Source organism: Pipistrellus kuhlii, unplaced genomic scaffold (assembly GCF_014108245.1).
Source record: "Pipistrellus kuhlii isolate mPipKuh1 unplaced genomic scaffold, mPipKuh1.p scaffold_m20_p_22, whole genome shotgun sequence".
NCBI lineage: Eukaryota > Metazoa > Chordata > Mammalia > Chiroptera > Vespertilionidae > Pipistrellus > Pipistrellus kuhlii.
This window is the reverse complement of record NW_023425521.1, coordinates 12,313,594-12,320,584: the sequence shown is the minus strand read 5'-3', so window position 1 is coordinate 12,320,584 and position 6,991 is coordinate 12,313,594.

Here is a 6,991-nt window from a genome sequence, read left to right as displayed (position 1 = left end):
TCACTCTGAATTTTGATATTGCTGCTTGATTATTCTTTTACTTGTTTATCTTCTAAGAACAATTTAGAATATTTTTTGAATAGGTGACATTTATGATTCAAATTTCAAAAAATATATACGGGAGGGTAAGTGGTTCCCTCCTCTCTCTGTATCAGTCCCTTGGGTTTCCCTACCCCCCCCCCCCCCCGGCCCCATTTCCATCCCAAGAAAACGAACACCCCCAGATGCTTGGGCATCCTTCCAGAGATCTGTTGTGCAAACATAAGCAAATACATGTCACCTTTCCCCCTTTCCCCACAAATGGTGGTGTGCTGTCCACACCAGACTGCACCTCACCGTTCCCATTCACTGTGCCTCAGTGCCCAGTCTGCTTTCCACCCTTCCTCTCCATTTGAAACTCTCCTCTCTCTCCACCTGCCTGCCATAAAGGTATTGAAGTCATACAGACCAGAATTCAATCCTACCAACTACTCAGAGAGTTGTTGACAAAGGTAGGATTGAATTCTGGTCTGTATGGCTTACTTTCAAGTTCACTTTCCTCTCCAAATCAGTAAAATGGAAATATTAATGTATACCCATCTTACAAGACTACTAGGGGTTGGTGGGTAATAGAGAAGAGAATGGATGCAACGTGACAGGAGGTGATGCCCATTCCTTTCCCCCTTCTCTCCATCCTCCCATCAGAGGAATGCCTACTTGTCCTTCAAGCCCTGGGTCAATGCCACCCCCTTCGAGGCCCCTTCTCAGGAATGAAGCCCCCTCTTTGCATCCATGGGTTTGGGATCTACCTCGAGGAGATGTATAACTGTGCTGTGGTGTAGCCACCTACACTCATCTTCCCCCCACAAGGCTGTGACTTGAGGGCTTCTGAGGAGCAGGGCTTCTGGGGAGAGGGACAGAGGCATAGTTGAAGCTGCTTCCCACCCAAGAAAGTGTATGAAGTTACCCATGGCAAAAGCTGGATCAGAATGGAATTGGTCCAATTGTCAAGTGGTGGAGGCAAGACGGAGTAGAGCTGGGGTTTTAGGAGAGACAAAGGAGAAAGGAAAAAGGGTGTGAGAACCTGCTAACCTATGAGACATTGGGAAAAGACAGGACTAACCAGTATTTTGCTGTTGTGTGACGTGATTTTCTTTCCCATTTTGCCACTTGTCCAAGAAAGTTTGGTAAAGGCTTTGTTGCAAATCGGTGCTTTTGGAGGCTCTTAAGTTCTCTTTGGGGTGTGATCTAGGGTAAGACTGCCCTGTACGCCCTGGGCCTGGCTGAACAGAAGTGTCGAATGATATAAAGAAGGGCAGGTGGAGGGAGCAGAGAGGGGAGAATATTTCCCAAGGAGCCCCCAGATTTTGAAGAACCACCTTTCTACCCATTATTCCCCCTAATTTGCCTTAAGATTTAGAATTGATGCAACTACTAAGGACATATCAGGTACACTCCCTCCCAGTGGTTGTGGCACAGACAAGAGAGGATGGATATTGGGTGTGATTCTCTACCAGCCTCTTTCTTTCTCCCCGTCTCAAGAAAGCTATCAGGAAGTAGGTGAGCCAGATACTTCTAGATACATATTACCTCATTTTATTCCTCCCAGCCATCTTGTGAAATGGCCTTAACTGCCTTATTTTAACATCAATTTCCAATTGTTTATTGTTAGAGTATAGAAGTACAATTGATTTTTACATATTGACCTTGTATCCTTCAACTTTACTAAACTTACTAGTTCTAGTACCTTTTTTTTTCTTTTTCTTTCTGAGAGTTGATTTCTTAGGGTTTTCTGTGAAGATGATCATGTCAGTGAATAAAGGAGGTTTTTCTTGTTCTTTTTATTTCTTCTTCTTGTCTTATTGCCCTGGCCAGGATCTCCAGAACAGTAAATTGAGTCAGAGATGTCCAGTAACACACTCAAAGGCCCCTAGCTAGTCAGAGGCAGTGCCCAAATCAGAACCCAGATCTGCCTGGCTCCAAAGCCTGTGCCCTTTTTACTGCTCCGAGCTTTGCGAGCAGTGAAGTGCTGTACAAAAGGCTGAGTTACATTACTTTTCTCTGTCTCCCAGCCCCTTCCCCCAGTTCCAGATACATAGCAGCTGCTTGTTGAAAACTTGTTTGGTTGGAAGTGGTGAGGCACACGCCAGAGAGCAACATGGGGCAAGATGGAGGTGCACAGTGGGGTTGGGAATGGCGGGATTCCCATTCCATTCTGGAGGCTCACTTTCAGAGAAAGGGTCCTTTGGATGGACAGAGAGTATGCTTCTTGTAGACAAATGAGGGATTCTGTTTAGAAGAGGGTATGGGGATACAACTGGATCTTTAAGGAGAACAGGTGGTGAGTGAAAATGAAGATTGTAGAGACAGACTTCCTAGGCCTTGAAACCCACTCCCACCACCTACCAGTCATGTGACCTTGGGCAAAGGTACTTCGTAGCCTCCCTGGGCTTTTAGTCTTCTCATTGGCAAAACAGGGATAACTGCTTTTCTAAACTCATGTGAGGATTATACAAGTTAATACATGGTCAATTCCCCAGGCTAAGTGCTATACAAGGGCGAGCAACTATTATTGGTAATGAGTCGCAGGTCTGTTGGGGGGGACCTCCCGGAGCTACTTTCCTCTTAGGAAAACCCCCCCCTACCCCCCCCCCCCCCACTTCTAACTCCCACAATTGTCTCTAAAGAGAGCTGTGCCTTAGGTGGCCAAGGTACTTGACCTCTCTGAGCCTTTTTTTTTTTTTTTTTTTGCTATTGAATGGGAGAATGAGCCCTATCTCACACTGTGAAGAGAACCAGCTAAGGCACGGTAAAGCACTGTAAGCCTTTGGTAATGGCAATAATAATGACAACTTTAAAGTGCCTCCTCTCTGCGAGGCAACTGGGAGGGCTTAATCGGCGTGCATTCACTTATCCTGGCAACCCCCCTGTGAGGCAGACTGGGATCTACACGAGGAAACCAAGCCCCAGAGGTCAAATGACATAAGGGCCTTCAGCCAGGATTGAACCCAGGTAGGCCCATCCTCAAAGTCTGGATCTTGATTATTTTGCACGGTTCTCCTTCTGGGATCAAGGGGCCCGAGCCACAGCATCTGGGTACAGGTGCCCCCTCCCCCAGGCAGCCCCTCCCAGGCCCTCCCCTGGGTGAGGGCTGCCCTTCAGTCACTCGCTCGCCTGTCCAGCCAAATACGGGCGGGCGGCTTTGGTGCAGGAGGCAGATGGGACCTTCACAAAAGCCCCTGCACCTCTCCAAGCTGGTCCCCCCCACACGCCTGATTACCCCCCAATACCCAAGTTACCATTGATACAGTGGTGCCGGGTGATTCAATTAGTGCAGCCGGCATGAAGGCAACAGCACAAAGAGCTGGAGTAGTTAGAAACTCATTTTCCTTTGATTATTATAGCATCTCACACGTGGAAGCAGAAAATTATAGGCTCATGTGTCTTTGCTTAATATCCTCTGGGGCCAGATTTGTCGTCATGTTGAAGTTAGCTGTCAGAATTGACAAAATCATGTGGAGTTGATGGATTTACAGTCCCTGGGCCCAGCCAAGCTGGAGAGGCACAGACCCACACAAATGCAGATAGAGAGACACGCACACAGACACTCAGGGACACACACAGACATTCACACACGGACACACCCCAGACACAAAGGTACACACACACATCTCTTTCCAGATGCTAATAAATAGACACTTTCACAGTGAAGCATGTGCAGAGACACACACTCCCCTCACACTTAAACATACCCATTCAGACCCACACAGAAATGTGTACACATTCAAGGGAGCACATGCGCGCGCGCACACACACACTGCTCACACTGATATACCCCCCCCCCCACACACATATACAAACCCCATCTACTGCTATCCACTCACCCAGACTCACATAGGATATACATCCCCACACACCAATTCACTTCACCAAGACACCCCCCAGATATCCACACACTCCCATACATGATACATGCTACTTAGACATACACATATACTTACACTCATGCACGCGGATGCACACACACAGAGATGCACACAGATACATGTCCACACATGCTGATTCACTCCAGTCAGATACAGCCTCCACAATAATACACACTGACCTGGACACACACTCAGATCTTCACACACCCACATTGATATACACCCATTTGGACACACACAAAAACTCACACTCACAATCCTCACACATAACCCCATTCAAATACACACACATACACACACACATATAATCTATATAATCACACTATACAATTTCATTCAGACACATATGCTTCACACACACATACTTAGGCCCATGCACACATGTCAGACACGGAGACGGTGGGCACACACAGGGCAGGAGACACAGAAAACTGGCACCTGCACAGAGTGATGCACTTACACAGGTGCCCAGACAAGGACCAGACCACACATGGGCAGAGAGACAACACAGAGTCACAGACCCATGAAATGGGGGTGAAACAGGGAAACATATTCACAGGGTCGCAGGAGCACAAAGGTGGTAGGCAGCTCCCAGCTTTTCCCCACTCGCCCCCTGCAGACCCCTTTCATTCTTGTCTTCCCATTTCTCTCCTCACACTCATCCTTGCTTGCCCTGGCTGGGTGCAGGAAATCCTAGGGGGCGATATGGAAATAGCAACACAGATAGGGTGAAGACGGGGGCAACCCCCACTTCTGGGCGCCTGGCACATCTCAGCTCTGTTAGAGTGACTGGTGGCCAAAGGGGTGCTGGGGGCATTGGCACGGAGGAGAGGTTGTTGGGACACAAAGGGGGAGGGAACTGGGAAGGGATTTAACCTCCACTTCACAGAGAAGGAGACTGAGGCACAGAGAAGGTACGTTCTTCCCCGATGATGCACCAGGAGCTTTCGTAACCCCTAGCAAAAGCAGCACAGGCTTGTGAGTGAGTGGACCAGGGCTGATTTCAGCCCCACTCAGACTCTCATGCAGGGAGCAACCTTATTCAGCGGCCACGAACACAGGACGGTTCTCTGGCAAATTCCTGGGCGAGGAAAGGAAGGCTGTCTGGGCTGGAAGGTTTGGTGGAGACAGTGCAGGCCCTCTGCCTCTCTTTACAGAGGGAAACTCAAGGGCAGAGCTCCCCCAACAGATAATGGGGCACTTGCGACAGTAGAGGCGCTGGAGGCCGCACCCCAACTTTCCTGGGGGAGGGCAGAGGAGACCTGCCCTGGTGGGCTCCTGTAGTGGAGGGTCCAGTCCCAGCGTCCAGATTGTGGGGATACTGGTTGTGAGCAGGAGGAGCCGCTGGTCACTTGACCAAGGAGGGTGGGAGTGAAGAGTCACAAATTCTAGAATCTTTGAGCCTTGGCTCAGCCACCCCTAGCCCTCACGAGGAGAAAAATCTATCCTGTCTGACCTCCATGCCACCCAGGTGTACCTGGGCTCATCTCCTTCCCCAGCAACCCTAGAAGTTGTCTTTTCATCCCATTTGGATAAGGAGGAGTATGACACTCAGAAGGTAAACGATTTACCTACGGTTACAGAGCTAACAAGAGACAGAATCTGAACCCAGGGCTGCCTGACTTCCAATCAATCCTCTGCTCACTCCCCTCCAGCACGTGAGGTCAGCAAGTTCGGGCGGGCGTAGAAAGAGGGGAGGGACTTCCTGGCTCAGTCAGGCCTTAGGGGTGGGACGCGATAGCTACAGTGGAAAGGGCCTGGGCTTTGGGGGTCAGACCAAACGAGGTTTTAATCCAAAATCTACAACCTCAAAGAAGTCCTCTTGCCTCTCTGAGCCTAATTTCCTATAAAATGGAAATGATAATAACTCTCTGAATATATACATATATATATATATATATATATATATATATATATATATATATTCTCTTGTGTATTAAACACACACACACACACACACACACACACTGATATACTGAGTGGCCAGATTATTATGATCTCTGAATGCATAATAATCTGCTGGCCACTCAGTGTGTGTGTGTGTGTGTGTGTGTGTGTGTGTGTGTGTGTGTATTAGAGGCCTGGTGCATGAATTTGTGCATGGGTGAGGGTCTGGCCAGCGTGTAGGGGACATGGGTGGTTGGCCAGCCTGCCTGCTCATCGAACTCTTTGGTCGAGAGGACAATTAGCATATTAGACTTTTATTATTATATAGGATATACATTGAGTGGCCAGATTATTATGCACTCAGAGATCATAATAATCTAGCCACTCAATATATACATATATTCTCTCAGGAGGGTCTCCAGGTGATTCATGCTCATCTGAAAGTTTGAGAAGCCCTGCTCTGGGCGCTCTCTCCTTTGAGAGAAGAGCAAGCCGAGGTCCAGGGACTTTCAATGGACACAGCAGGATCCAGGCTCCCCTCAACCCTCTTTCCCCAGAAAAGGCCTCAGGGAGCAGACACCTCTGACCCACTTCTCCGAGTGGGACCCCTGGTCGAGGCATCCCACCTCCGGGCCCTCACCTCCTCCACCTGGTCTGGCCTTGAAGCTATGCTAATCAGCGCGGGCGTCCACCTTCCATAGGATTACCATACGTGAGCCGCGCCTCGTCGCAGGATAATTTTCTCATCTGCATAATCGTATTTGACTTCCTTGCGGATGTAAAAACCCCTTTACCTTGGGCGAGTTAATCTTTATTGATTGAATATCAAATTCATTCGAATGTGGGAGAGGCTTTTCTTTCTCCGCTGCAGAATCGCTGTCTGTCTGAAAGCCTGGCTCTGGCTCAGCAGGGGAGCAGGGGGGAGGGAGAGATAGGAGCGTGGGGGAATAGGGAGCAGTGGGGAAGGGCAGAGAGGGAGGTAAGGGGGTGGAGGGGGGTGCTGCCGGGTCAGCTTTGTCTTTGTCCCTGCCTGCTGCTGGAGGGGCCCTTTCCTTCCCACCCACTTACTCTGTGCCGGCATCTTCCCAGCTCCAATACTTCTCTCTTTCTTCCTCCTCTGTTTCAGCTCCGTCTTTCTACCTCTGTGGTGTCCCTTAGTGTCTTGGTCTTTTGGTTCGGTGTTTTCTTTTCTATTTTAC